This window comes from Ambystoma mexicanum, chromosome 8, assembly GCF_040938575.1.
Source record: "Ambystoma mexicanum isolate Mex_15411 chromosome 8, UKY_AmexF1_1, whole genome shotgun sequence".
NCBI classification, from domain to species: Eukaryota; Metazoa; Chordata; class Amphibia; order Caudata; family Ambystomatidae; genus Ambystoma; species Ambystoma mexicanum.
In genome coordinates, this window is record NC_090929.1 from 1,558,752,594 (window position 1) to 1,558,768,181 (window position 15,588).

General features: G+C 45.6%; 1 protein-coding gene across 1 annotated transcript in view; it reads right to left on the reverse strand.

The window, feature by feature from the left end:
• Positions 1–14,636, reverse strand: part of XPNPEP1 (X-prolyl aminopeptidase 1) — a 297,380-nt gene extending 282,744 nt beyond the window's left edge. The window contains exon 1 of the mRNA XM_069611759.1: positions 14,500–14,636. The gene's annotated coding sequence lies outside the window, so the exon portion shown is untranslated. The remainder of the gene's footprint in view (positions 1–14,499) is intronic.
• Between the last annotated feature and the right edge of the window lie 952 nt (positions 14,637–15,588).

Genomic DNA, 15,588 nt, shown 5'->3' on the forward strand with positions numbered 1-15,588 from the left:
CTCAGCTGTATGACACTGAGCAGCTCACTCGAAGTAGTGGGAATAGAGAGCTATCCCTGGATAGATTAGAAAGAAGTAGGAACAAGGAGGATACCAGAAGTTGCGTGAATTGGGGACAGACAATGTCCGACTCCGAAAGCGAAGAGTGCGAAGAAAACGAAGAAGGGAGGCAAAGTGAAAGGAGACTCCCAAGAGAAAAGGAAATAAGATGGTCAGACGCTAGCAAGTCTGCACCAAGAACGTCAGAGTCCGCCACGCGGCCTGACTGATATGAAGAAGTATCTCACGGTCAGAGGGGGGTGTCTTCGCCACCCTATGTAGACAGACTGAGGACATTGCCAGGTAGACAGCGATGCGGGAATATTACCCCTACAATAGACAGAAAAACAATGAGAGAAGAGAAAGAGGGCTACACATTCCAATTTTCGCTACTAGAGAAGGGGGGAGTAAGACCACAATATATTCCATGGCCACACATGGATCGAGAAAATTTGAAAAACAAGCTTCCAATGCTGACATCGTGAGCCGTAAAATGGATAGATGAGTTAGAAAAATTGACAGGAGGCAACACGCTAGCTATAGGGGACATCAAAGGTCTCCTGATCGCCATACTTGGTGAGAGAGCAGACGATGTGTGGGCACTAGCAGGGTACCCTGGTGTAACCACAATACTGCGCATGACGGAGCATCATTTAACAATTGTAGAGCCGCAGTATGGAATGCGCTATGAGTACTTTACCCAGATACTTCCGATATGGGAAGCTATAATGACTCGAAAAATGAAGGAGTCGGAAGATCCGTTGATTTATATACAGAATTTCCAAGACGCGTGGGTGCTCGAAATGCATGAATCTTGGACAAAATCAATACCTGTGTTTTACCATAAATTGTGCCAAGGATTACTAGAACCGGTACAGAAACAACTCAAGAAATTGGTGGGAATCGAAGCCAAACCTTGGGCAGAAATACAGTTGACCATCGCACATTATTGTAGACTGTTGCAAGAAAAGAATTGCAAAAAGGAAGCAACTCGTAAGGGTGAGGAAGCGAAGTTGGTGGAAAAGAAATTGTCAAAGTTTGCTCTTGAGGGAGCCATGATAACTAGCACAGCTGAATCAGGCATGCAGCAGGTGGCTAATCCACAGCAAAATAATCAGGGCAATACGGTATTCTATCCCAGGGGAAGAGGATTTAGGTGGAAGAGCAATCAGGGACGTTTCCAAAATAATCAAGGAGGCTTTCAAAATGTTGCAAAATGGTAACCAAAATATGTCAAATGAGCAAATGATCCGACCACCGCCAGTTTGTTGGCTGTGTGGAATGACAGGGCATTTGGAGCGCACATGCAGAAGTCAAGGCATGATGCAGAACAGCCAAGGAACAGGCATGTCAAATCCACCTGCAGGTTTACAGCAGGGTGGTGCACAAAATCACAGGGTGCAACAACAAACACAAGGGTCGCAGCAAGGGGTGCAACCACAAAGCATGGGGAATGATGATGATCTGATGATGATCTGTTCGAAGAACTAGCAGAAACGGGAGAGATAAGTCTCACCTTTTGGGTAAAGATGATTAAAAGAGGAGTACCTCAGAGAATGATGTTGGCGCTAAAACGTCCTGAATATTTTGATTATGATATAGCTAAAGTGCCTGTCTCAGTGTGGACTACCGGACCCTATGACGTGGGTCTCTTGAAGGGGGTTGGAGAAGTAAGGATTAAACTGAAACCAGGAGCAATCCTACCAAGAGCCCGACAATATCCCATGTCCAGAGAGGCAGATGAAGGGATTTCTAAGACAATTTCTGCCATGATGGACCAGGACATCTTAGTGACGTCAGAGTCACCATGTAATATGTCAGTGTATCCTGTCAAAAAAAAAATCAAATGGGGTAGAGGGGTCTTGGAGGCCAATTCAAGATCTAAGGCCGATAAACAATATTGTTGATTCCGAGTTCCCTTTAGTCCCGAACCCGGCTACAATATCATGCAATATGCCCGTTGAGTCAAATTATTTCATGGTGATTGACTTGAAAAATGCATTTTTCTCAATCCCGCTGCACCCTTACTCACAAGATATGACATCATTTACGTTCAGACAAATGCGTCTGAAAAGCACGAGGCTGCCACGGGGTTACTGCGAGTCCCCTTCTATTTCCAACAAGAGTCCTGCAGATGGACTTAAGCAATATTGCATTCAAAAGTGTCTCCCTGCAATATGTGGATGACATCCTGATCTGCAGCACAACAGAAGAGCAATGCAGGCACGATTCTATTCAACTATTGACTATACTGGCTGAGAAAGGATAGAAGATTGACAAGGAAAAATTACAATATTGTCAACAGGAAGTGCTGTACATAGGCCAGCTGATCTCACATGAAGGGAAGAAAGTGACCCTAGAAAGGGCTGAAGCTATATTCAACATGGCTAAGCCGCACATGATAAAGCAGATGCAAAGCTTTTTAGGCCTACGCAACTATGTTAGGGCATGGGTCTTCGATTACAGCTCCTACACTAAGCCTTTACTTCAGGCCCTAAAGAAGGCCCAAGTGACGAAAGAAAAGATCGAATGGTCTGAGGCCATGGAGAAGGGGTTTGCCGCACTCAAAAGAGCTATTTGCTCAGCTCCAGTTCTAGGGATTCCCAATTATGCAGAGGAATTCTACCTGTTTTCACACAAAAACGGCAGCATCATGACGGCAGTGCTCGCTCAAAGAACCTTGTTGGGGTACAAGCCCCTGGCATATTACAGTGGGAATCTGGACCCAGTAATGAGAGGCCACTTCCCTTGCGAACAAAGTTTAGCTGCTGCAGCGTTCGCCATAGAGAAAGCGACAACCATTGTAATGGGATGCTCCATGACACTGTACGTCGAGCACTCATTATTTGCCATTCTAGAAAAACCCGAAAGGTACATCGACATCTCAGAGAACTTCTGCTTATGAAGTGATCATATCAAACCCATTGATTAAAATAGTCCGATGTAAGGTAGTAAGCCAGCTACGTTTATAGCAGAGCCAGTCACAGAGGGAGAGCCAGTACATGACTGTGCAAATAACAAAGAATTCTATGATGAAAACCCCAGGGTGAAAGAAAATGCCTTGGCAGGAGGAGAGATCGTCTTTATTGACGGGTCTTCGAGGATCGATCAAAATGATGGGAAAAGATACACAGACGTCGCTGTGATAAAACATATAGCAAATGGAGAATGAATACCATCTCATTTCTCAGCACAGGCTGCCAAATTATTGGCGTTGATACACGCCATTGAGAATCACGTAGACCAGGAAGTAACAGTGCACAGTGACTCCGCCTATGTGACATCAACAGTGCACGCAGGCCTAGCGTGCTGGAAAAGGAGTGGCTACCTCCCAGCAGACGGCACGCCAGTACAGCACGCAGCCTTATTGGACAGGCCGATAGCTCCCAGTGGGCATAGCGGTCGTGAAATGCGCCGCCCACACGAAAGGGACAGATTTTGTCTCACGTGGAAACGAAGCAGCAGACACGGAAGCCAAGCGTGTGGGATCCAAAAGTGAGACGATTATGGAAGTAGAAGTAGCGTGCACCAATGAAAGAATGAAGCCTATAATGATCTTGGGCAAGCACAGTTAATGGAGCTGCAAGGGGAGGCACCGCAGGAAGAGAAAAACCTGTGGAAACCTCGAGGGGGTTCTTTAAACCCCTCCGACAGCTTGTGGCGACAAGACAGCACTGGTAAACCAGTAATGCCTGTAGCCCTACTAAAAATAGCGCAGGAGCAGTTACATTACCCAGCGCATATGACAAAGGAAAATCTAGCAGCAACGCTTGCGGAAGACTGGTTCATACCAAATTTAGCTGAGCATGTTGCATTCTTTATGGTGAACTGCATAATCTGCCAGCAATTCACCACTGGGCACACATTAAAAGTTATGAGAGGAGTCATCCCCAGGCCAAATGGGCCTTATCAGCACTTGCATGTCGATTACGTCGACATGATTAAAGTATGCAACGGGTACAGATACTTAATTGTTGTGGTGTGTCCATTCTCTAGATGGATAGAGGCAGGACCATGTACACACCCAAATGCTACCTGTGCAGCGACATTTATAGTGAGGGAAGTGTTCCCAAGGTGGGGGGTGTGTGAAGTCATGGGATCAGATAATGGGGTGCACTTTGTTAATACAGTATTTGAACAGATTAACTTGCTGCTTGGTATAAAGCACAAGTTCTCTTCGGCTTATCATCCACAAGGTAATGGAATCTGGGAGAAGCTCAACGGTTTGTTGAAGGAGAGAATAGCCAAGATGAAGCGTACTCTAAAGAGGGCATGTTTGCGCTGCCTTCCACTGGCACTGTATGCACTTCGGAACCAACCAGGCTAAGTCCATCATCTTACGCCACACGAGATACCCACAGGAAGAAGAATGAGAACTCCCCTAACAACCAGAGATAGAGCTAGTTGTGATGCCCAGTCAACAGGAGAGGTTTTAGGGTCTGAAATGCAAAACTATCTGAACTGCATGACAACTTGCCTTACTGTAATTTCAGACCAGCTACAGCGACGACGAAAAGGGTGCAACGCAGCAGAAGACACAGAAGGAGACACTGCAACAGACCCAACTCAAGGTCTACGTGTTCCACTCGTCTTCCCTGGAGACGCCGTCTTGGTGAGAAACCATACGAGGAAAAGGTGGGACGAGCCAAGATTCAACAGTCCTTTTATCGTAGAGGACTGCACTCAGTCCGCTGTGAAGCTACAGGGCAGGAGAGCATGGATTTTCCTCTGTGATATGAACGGAGAAGGCCCCCTGGCTGCACCCCAATGAGAGGAATAGATGAGCGATGGGGAAGAACCACAGCACGTGCAGACGAGATCCATGACGAGGAAGAAGGACGCATGACCAGCAAAACAAAGATAATGAACTTTTTGCAAGTTGTGGCTTAACTTGGACACTTGCTCTAAGCAAAAAAGGGGATAAGGACATAGAAACAGACACTCTGTGCATCCTAGTTGCAGGGTGAAGATGAAAATTGCACGTATAAGCCACAACATATTCTGTTGCTTTGAACTTTGGACTGAGGCCCACTTGAGCCTTGATGAGAAAAAAAAAAAAGACTATGCCAAATTTTGACCGAGGACATTTACATTGGAAGCAAATACAGTATCCCAAGTCAATCAGTACCGAGACCTTATTTGGAACCACTTATGGTGTCCCACAGTAGAGACATCACAGAGGACGTGGTCACCTATTTCAACTTAGTACTAAGGTCATACCCGTCACTGGTAGGGAGGCTCACCAGTGTCACAGACTTTTTACAAGATCCTGAGAACAAAAATATAATAAGACAACTGCTCAGGGTCATTGCCGAATAACTCATCCTACTCCCCGAGTACAGTGCGAAAGAATCAAATGCTCCCAGCACAGGGGGAAATAGATGAGCTCATCAACACACTTAGTCTTTTGCATAATCGAAGACTGCCCAACCCTTGTCGGATGAACGACAGATACACTAACATTTCTTCGAGATCCAGCAAACACTGAACATTTAAGCCATCTTTTAAATAGGATCATCATTTCAGTCGCACTCCACACGACCAGACAGTGCAGACATTGTTTACATCAAGGAAAGAACATATAATCCTGAACCTCAGCAAAGACAGGACAAATGTCCCCGTCACCAGAAGACAGCAGATTGGTATACCACATCTTCTTTCACCTTATTGAAGACTTTCCAGAGATAGTGGGAAGATCAAACAATGTTGATGTACTCACATTTCTCCGGAGATCCAGTAAAGCATACCCAGCTAAGCATGCTCCTACGTGGTATTGTAGCACAAGTCAAACTCTCGAATCTCCATCAAAGCCTCCTGAGGAGACAGTGAATTTTCCACCGAGGGTCAGATCGAGGAAGCAGATTGAAGAATTCCAGTTGTTATATTTGTTGTTGTTTTTCCCCATTTCTTCATACTGATCAGTGTCCAATATGTCCTCAGGACTGAAGCAGATTCGAGGAGTGGACTGGTAGCTCACGTACTTTGAACATGCACAGTAAAAGTGACTCACCGAAGTATTATTTCAATTGATTTTTCCCATAGTCTAGCAAAGGAACTGTAGTAAAAGACAATTATTGCTCGCAAGAGGGGGGATACTTGTGAAGCACCTGACACTTTTGACACAGAACTCGAAGAACGATATTGGGTAGGGGAACAATAAAATTGACATTGAGTAAATGATTGAGATGGGGGTCCAGAGTAGTAACCTGGTCCTCCCACAAGCAGAGAGGCACCCTCGCTTCTCTGGAAGAAAATGCTGTCGCCTGACTTATAAGGGCATAATGTACCTATGCATTATATTCATTATTATTCTATTGTCAATAACGATCAGAACTGCATTCTTCATTGGTGCACGAAGCGTTCCAATTTCAGTGCACGCACCTGATGTATACATGAAACCCACAAAAGCACCCAGACCTTATATAGTAATTCCAGTCTGATGGTAGAGTAAATGAACTTGAAATTAATGTGATTGATAGGGATATACACACTTTTATGGTAACAAATTAGCAGGAAAGCCGGAGACAGGGTCGTCATGAAATGAATGAAGAAAAAACACTGACAACTATACGCACACACACACACTGAATGCACACGAAACAGGCCTGGTATCAATAACCGCAGAACCACAAACGAAAGCAGCAGAGAAGATGAGACTGCCCGCCATAAAAACCTTTATAACTGGGGGGTTGTCCTACCCTCTACAATTCAAAAACATGCGAGACAGTTTAAATGCAAACTGGTTTTAAACCCTTTTGGAAGCCCATATAAGTGGGACATCCATAAAAACCTTCACAGAAGATAGTGCAAGAAAACAAGAAGAATTAAGAGGAAGACCAACAGAAGCAGGCATATCAGAAACGATTGAGAAAACAGAAGCGAAGTCAGAAAAACTGTCTGCACGGACAAAAATGATAGTAGACTTATTATTCCCATACATAGCCAAAGCGAGGAAACTACAAGAGGAACTGAAGAACAAAACGGCAGAGACGGTATCGACAAGCACACATGTTCTAACACAAGGGACAAGTACCAGTCCTACAATACAGCCATATACTGGGCCGGTGTCAGGCTGGTTGACATGGGCATTTGCACGCAGCAGAGAAAAGATGCAAGAGGACCAGGAAAGAGCTGCCAGACTCCCATCCACTCAAATGACGCAGATGAAGAGGCCTGCACAATAGACCAGGATACCTGAGGATACTCCAGCAAGAAAGAGCCATACAGAGGCGTGCAGAGAAGTAGTTATAGCGAACTGCAAGAAAACCTTAAGAATCAAGAGAAGCATGCATGAAGATAATAATGAACTAACCGACTACCTGGACAGCACAGCACATCGAGGAAACAACATTTGGTAGCAGCACATGAAAGAAGTTGGAAGATGAAATTCAGAAGGAGAGTGCTTTGTTTGTTTACTTCTACTATACAGCATGGGGAAGTCCAAGATTTTCATAGCTGTAGAAATCGATGTCCCGACAGCACACTGTCTCTCACACATACCAATGTGCAATACCAGAGGCCAGTTCATGGGAAGGGATGCCTCATTGACATGGGCAACTGAGACAGCGTATCCCGATGAAGATGATTATGTTCAGGACATTAAGACGAGAAACAGAGATCATACTAGGAATCACGTGATCAGGTACGAGAAACCCAAAGTTAAAGGAGCAGGAATAAGATGGGAAGTAAACCCGAGACTAAATGTCCAAGGAAAAACTCCACAAGGAGCTCAAGTTTGGAAAAACAGAGGTCAAATGCAGATTTGGGGAACAGTGCTTTCACCAAACGGACGTGAAGGAGTAGTGATCTGCCGAGCATGGATGGTCCTCGGAGCCTGCAAGGAAGCCATTGAAAACTCAGAGACTGTGCAAACCACTATGGCCTAAACTCGCAAAATTATTAACATGGGTCGAAGACAGAGGAGGACCCTTGCAGATAGTGCCGCTCGAAAGCCCGAAATTTTGCTTCAGGAACAATGGCACGAGGAAGATGGGAGAGAATCAGACCTGCGGACGAATTGTTGAAGCTCCAGGAATGACTCATGGGACTGCAGTAATTATGGATCATTATTGGGCATGCGGATCCAAAGCGTGCATCAGACTGCCGAAGAACTGGGGAGGCATATGCACGATAGTGAATGTCCACGTTCCAGCACTAGTAATCGCGAAAAGCGACCTGAATAGTGACAGTTTCCCGAAAGCAGATGCTCACCTGAGGAAGAAGAGATCTGTGGAACTGATAACCCAAATGAGGAGAGAGAATTACTTCTCTGCCAAATGAGAAAAAGCATTTCATGCAATCCCATATGAACACAGGCTGTTCAGCCTCACCTCATCAGTGTTCATAACGATCTTCGTGCCAAGAATCCAAGTTGGAGTAAACACTAAATGGTTACAGATAACCAGATGGGAGTTATTGCAGACCATCAACACGACCATAAAAGTATTTAATGCAATTAAGGAAGAGTTAAGAGCAATTCGACTGATGACTCTCCAGAACAGATATGTCCTTGACATGATCACAGCTATGGATGGAGGAGTTTGTGCGAAAATTGGAGAATCATGTTGCAAATTTATACCATCCCACGACGAGGAAATGAACTTTAACAGAGGCCATAGGAATGCTGACAAACTTGCAGAATCAGATGATCAATGAAACTGACGAAGTGGATGATGACAGTTGATTTGGATCACTGTTTTTATGGGTTCCACAATGGATCGCAGACGCATTCAAGTTTCTGGGAGCCCTGCTAGTGATGATATTACTAGGATTTTGTGTCATCAAGATAATAATTCCGCAAATGCCAGAAAACTGCGTAGAAATCCATAGGGATGAAGATCATGATTGGCGTCAAACCAGGATGGAAGCCCAGAGATCTAACTGAAGATGAAATAAGAGACTGTGTGAAGGTCAGTGAGCATGCGCCAGAAGGTACTAAGTTTCTTTACCCCAGGAAACGCAGAAATTATGAAGGAAAATTGATTAATTGCAGCCCAAATAGACAATGTCAGCTGATGACATGGAACCAAGACGAACATGTAAAGACAACTGGAAGCCTGAGAGGAGTGATAAAAATATGGACTCCAAAGAGACACTTCTTCAAACCATCATGTACAAACCCAGAAGATGAAGAGGAAATAAATACAGAAGAACCAAGTAAGATGAATCCAAAAGAGGAAGTGGAAGTGGTCAATGAATTGACCAGAGGGGGCAGTGTAGAGGAGGTCCAGAGTGAGGCCTGCACTCTAACCGACCATTTTGAAGTACTAGGAACGTTCACACCGAGATACGTGACGTATGATGAGCAAATAAACCAGCAGAGAGCCACAGTGGGGCTCTGTCTGCCCAGTGCCTATCAGAAGAACAATACCTACTGAAGTACTGATAACCAGACAACCATGGACGGTAAGGTATCCATTGAGAAAACCCTACCAGCAAATGAAACGAAATTAAATGAAGATTGCGTAAACACTGTCCCGGAAGAAACTCAAAAGGCCTTAATTGAAAACGAATGGTAACGTCACTCAGGTTACTAGAGATCAAACAAGACAGGATTCATATTCCAGCTAAAACAAGAAGAGATGGCTGAATCGAAACTCAGCAAGAGCAACCTGGGGAGCCGAGGTCAGACCAATAGAAGGAGCAAACAGTAGCTTCACGGAATCGAAACTCAAGACAGAACAACCTATCCCAGGAAGGCCGAGATAAGGAGGCCCAGGCAGGTGGCAAGCCAAATAAGAATTAAATGTGCAAATAGAAGGAAACTAGGTAGATTCACTGTGTGAGCGGCACGTGACCATCCAAGCAAAAAGAGGCACGGGTTCACACTTACGCCTGGCTGTCCACAGTCAAGTGAAACGTCTGAAATCTGGCTAGAAGCTCCAGGTCCTAAAGGACCCTCCAGAAGCAGGATGACCAGAGCTAGAGACTTGGAGCTTCTAGCCAGATTTCAGACGTTTCACTCGACTGCGGATTACTCGACCCCTGGCATTCAGTTCTTGCAGCAAAGAAGAAGTACAGCAGACAGGAAAGGTGGTCCAGTGGAGTTTGTCTCTGGGTTAGTTGGTCCCACTAACCCAAGGGGAGAAGTTGTCCATTCCGGAGCTTCTCTGTTGAATTGAAAAGGGAGTTTCAGCAAAGCAGCAGGGCTTCACTGGGCAATTCAAAGGTCCAGGAGGATGCAGCAAGCTTCGTTCACAGGTTTCTTCATTGGGTGTTTCTCCCAGTGGTCGACTCCGCCTCTAGTCCCAAAACCCTTGCCTTTTAAGCAGGTTTCTCCCATTCATGAATAGTCTAAGCTGTCAATCACACAGCAGGGTGACTGTCTTGAAAGGACAGCCAGCCAGCCAATCAGAATTGGTTGCATTCAGGCATTCCTTGAGACAAAGGACAGGGGAGTTTCGGGACCCTCCCTCACATCCTGTCCTTCCAGACACACTGGAGCCAGAGGCGGGCTTCAGGGTTGAAGTGCTCCAAAGGCAAGACAAACAAAGCGCTCGATCTATTTCAACAGACAGAGTAAACACCAAGAAAGACCTCACAAAAAGGAAATGGCAAAAAAAGAAGACAGGGGCTGTTTTGATAAAATGGTCACGCCTGGGTGCTATACTGCAGCCGAGGGTTCAGCCTGCGGTAGAAAAGCACAATGGTAGGAAAAATGTAACTAGTGCCACTAGCCATTTAAAGTAGGTAGGGTAACATAAATATGTTACATGAGAATGTAGGATAAGGTGCTACTAGGTAACCTCCCAGCACTCCACATATGATGGTGTGTGCTGGACCCACAAAGAGAAAAGGTAGGTAAAGTCAATTTCACTTTACTATTCTTGGAAACAGTAGTTGGCACAAGAAAAAGGTATTTTAAACCTTAGGAGAAATCTAAAGGATTTCTCAGTGACACTGCACTGAAGGTGCTGTGTGTCACTATACAATAAGTAAATGCATATGGAGTTTGTCAGACTCCCAAAACAGTGAAAACACATAATCCAAAAGGTCAAAATACATGAGGGAGTGGGGAAAAGGTCTCACTCACTCTAGGGTTAAAATTAAAAAGTCCTACAGTCCAGCAAAAGAGCTGGGGGTCTCCAAGGTTGAAGGGAATTAGCACTGAAATGAGAATTCTCCCTAACATGACTGCACCAATATATGCCAGTAGTCACAAGTACTCCTTCACACAGTATTCATGTTTGCTTTGCGCAAAATCCAATAATCAACACCATAAGCAAAAGTACCGGCAGGATAAAAAAATAAAAACACACAAAAGAAATAACAGGATCCAAAAAAGAAAGAAGCAATAAACAAACGGAACCACAAGGTCCCATCAACCGAGGTCTCACTACCCACAACCTACCAAATACAAGCAACAACAAACCACAAACAGCAAAGACTAAAGCCAAAAGACCACGAAAAACACCAATCGAAAGAGGACGCCCACTAAGGAGCACAACCCGCGCATCATGCCTCGCCACACTCCACACCCCCTATATCACCAAGACTGGAACAACAGAGGGGTAGCTACCCTATTTACCAGCCAGAATGAACCAACCCCGCCATAAACCTTATCGGTCTACTCGACAAAGAGATTGACCAACAAAGAACCACCCCACCCAAAAGACTCAACCGGGAAAAACCCACCTGGAACAGAAACCCAACCAATAACACACCGGTCAGAACAAACAATACTAACAACAACACGAAAGGGAAATCAAATCAACTACACTGCAGCCTCCTCAACGTTAGATCCATGGCAAAACACTCAGAAATCAATTACCTCCTAAGCGAAGGAGGCACAGACGTGCTCTTCCTTACAGAAACATGGCTATCAGACAACTATAAAGCTATCGCAAATGAAGCCATACCCGACAATTATAAGTTAATACACGCCAACAGAGAAAACCGAGAGGAGGCGGAATCGCAATTATACACAAAAAACACACCTGAGAATCTCGAATCATCACAACCAACGCAGAAGACTATGAATCCCTCCTAATCAAGATAGAACTCAACAACCAATCCAACATAGCATTCCTCCTGATCTACAGACCATCTTCTTATAACCCCAGCTTTGCAACAATACTAGCGGACGAGGCTGCCATGCTATCAACCCACCACGACAAACTAGGGGAAAGAGATCCAACTGATACAAACATAGATGCAACAGAAGACACTCAATAAATGGATCACCGAGGCCCTTGACCAATTAGCACCAGCTAAAACATTCAAAGCAACACCAAACAAACTGGCAGCAAAATGGTTCATAGAAGAACTGAAAAAGCTCCCAAAAAACTAGCGCAAAATATAAACAAAATGGAGAGAACAATACACCAGACAAGACTAAATAAAAAACCAAGGACAACTCAAACTGTACAAAGCAACAGTCCTCAAAGCAACTACGCCACAAGAATGGAATCGGCAAACAATTCACAGAAAGAACTCCATCACACAAATACTTTGCGACAGTCACTTACGCCAGAGCACAGTCTGTGTAGTAGCTTCACAGCAGTTACTGCATCTGCGGGCATTAGCCTGTGCAGATATTATTATATATATATATATATATATATACATATATATATATATATATATATATATATAGTCACTTACACCAGAGCAGGGTCTGCATAGCAGCTGCACAGCAGTTACTACCTCTGCGGGCATTATCCTACGCAGGTATGATTACATATGGAGTCACTTACACCAGAGCAGGGTCTGTGCAGTAGCTGCACAGCAGTTAGTGCGTCTGCGAGCATTATCCAGCGCAGGTATATATGTCACTTACACCAGAGCAGGGTCTGTGCAGTAGCTGCACAGCACTAACTACATCTGCGAGCATTAGCCTGCAGAGGTATTATTATATATCTAGTCACTTACACCAGAGCAGGGTCTGTGTAGCAGCTGCACAGCAGTTACTGCGTCTGCAAGCCTTAGCCTGTGCAGGTATTATTAGACCTGTTGTCACTTACACCAGAGCACAGTCTGTGCAGCAGCTGCACAGCAGTCACTGCCTCTGCAAGCATTAGCCTGTGCAGGTATTAGACATGTAGTCACTTACACCAGAGCATGGTCTGTGCAGCAGATGCACAGCAGTCACTGCCTGTGCGAGCATTAGCCTGTGCAGGTATTAGACATGCAGTCACTTACAACAGAGCAGGGTCTGTGCAGCAGCTGCACAGCAGTAACTGCGTCTGCGAGCATTAGCCTGCAGAGGTATTATTATACATCTAGTCACTTACACCAGAGCAGGTCTGTGTAGCAGCTGCACAGCAGTTACTGCGTTTGCAAGCCTTAGCCTGCAGAGGTATTATTATATATGTTAATGTTAAAGGTCATTTGTACCACGCACTATCACCACCGGAGTGGTCCCCTGGCGCTCTGGTGGCTCTGAAAGAGGGACGGAGGGTGGGTTAGTGGGTAGAGGCTGGAAAAGTGCAAGATTGCAGTGATGTGCTGTTGGCAGCCTCAGCCCGGTGGTTCCGTCGGCTGGGCCTGGGGTGTATGCGGCCGGTAGTCGTCGTGTGCTGATGTGCGAGTCTATGTGTGTTTTTGTTTTGTTGTTGCAGTGTAGTGATGTTCGTGCGGTTTGCTGCGCTAGAGGTTTGTGGTTGTGTTTGGTTTGGAGTTTGAGAGGTGTATGCAGAGAAGGAAATTGTTAGTGGTATTGGTTAGTTTGTATCTCTATCCTGGACTGAACCGGTTGGGCTCGTGTAATCTTCCATGACGGGATGCTTGTAGACCCTGAGCCTCAGGAGGTACGTGCCCGTTTTTTCATTCGAGGCCGTTGGAGGATTTAGCTGTCCCCTCCGCCCGCTCCCGTAATATCCTTGCATGCTCCTCACCCCCTCCACATGACCAGCGCAGCTGCTAGTGTCCATACTTCCGATTGTGTGGTGATTGGTGGTATCTTGTCCGTTCCACAGCCCCGTGGTACCTAGTTGTGGCTGTACGGGCAGTGGGGGATGGTAAGGGTTGGCTGGAGTAGTTGCCTATATGGAGTCACTTACACCAGAGCAGGTATTATTAGACATGTTGTCACACCAGAGCAGGGTCTGTGTAGCAGCTGCACAGCAGTCACTGCCTCTGCGAGCATTAGCCATCTAGTCACTTACACCAGAGCAGGGTCTGTGCAGCAGCTGCACAGCAGTAACTGCGTCTGCGAGCATTGCAGAGCCTGAACTGTACCGTAAATGACCTTCGGAGCAGCTACTGTGTCTACAATATCAACAACAGGCTGCCCGTGTAATGTCAAAACCAGATGTTTAGAAAGTCACGTACTTGCAGTGTTTAATTTCAACACGTGATAAGTACAATACAAGGAATTACAGCTTCAACGTGCATTCCGAGAGGTTGCAAAAGGGATCCTCTTAACAATATAACAACAATTGGGTGAGAACGTCTAAGTTGATGGATGCTAAAAGCAATGCATAAAAAATGCACTACAAGAGCCGGATCGCATGCGCTCACCTGATGCTGCCTCGAAACCGGACATGAGCGTTTCGTAAAGGGGGGTAGTTCCCATCCGAGAAACGGACCATAGCAACGCCGCGCCGCCGCTTCATCACGTGGGCTGCACTGCATCCATCACTTGGGCTGCTCTGAATCACGTGGGTTCCCACGTCCACTTCATCACGTGGGCTGCTCTGCATCACGTGGGTTTCAACGTTCACTGTGTCATCTTTTTTGCACCAGCCGGAGCGATGCCTCCGATGCATAGCACATTTCGTATAGTTGATTTTTGTTTTTTTGGTTTCTGGTAAGTCTTCAAGTTATCTCATGTTGACTGTTACTTTAATGCACATCGGCAATATTGGGAAGGGGGTATTTCAGTGTATTTTGGGAGTTTGGAACGTGCATCTGGTGAGATTTACTTAAAGTACTGGCGGATTCAGTTCTTTTTTGGGGTTTTCTCATGCAGATGTGCGATTTGCCCGGTGGAGATGTGTTTTATGGAGTGGGGCTGGCAAAGCGCATTCCTCCCTTCCCAATGGGACTTCCACTGTACCAGTGAACAGTTATCCTCCCCGCTGGAGTGGGGAGCCGGGGAGGGCGGGGCATACATGCCAACATTCTGAGGCACTTAGGAGGGAGAGGCACTTAGGAGGGAGATTTCACGAGAGAATTCGTGAGGCATTCATTTCCCCATAGGCATACATTGGGGCTAGAATTATTTTAGGCGGGAGAACGTGAAAAATAGCAATATTTTTCAGTTCAAATCGAGAGTCTCCCGCCTAAATCGGGAGGGTTGGCATGTCTGGTGGGGGTTGGAAGATTTGTTATGTGCAGCAGATGGAGATATGTGTTCTATGCAGACAGACGGATTTGGATGCAAATTTCCAGCATGCCAGTTTTTTCATTTGCCCCTTTGCAATGTGTGGCAGAGAAGGCTAAACGGAGGCCTTGTATTGCTTTCATTATCAGTCACACATTTAAAATCCCTATGAGACCCGATAGCTTTCAGTGAACGCTGAGCAGGGTTCGGGAAGCAGGAAGGCTGTGGCTGCCGGTGCAAGTGGGCATTTTCCTCGAGATACCGGGAACGTTTCTGCAAACCCC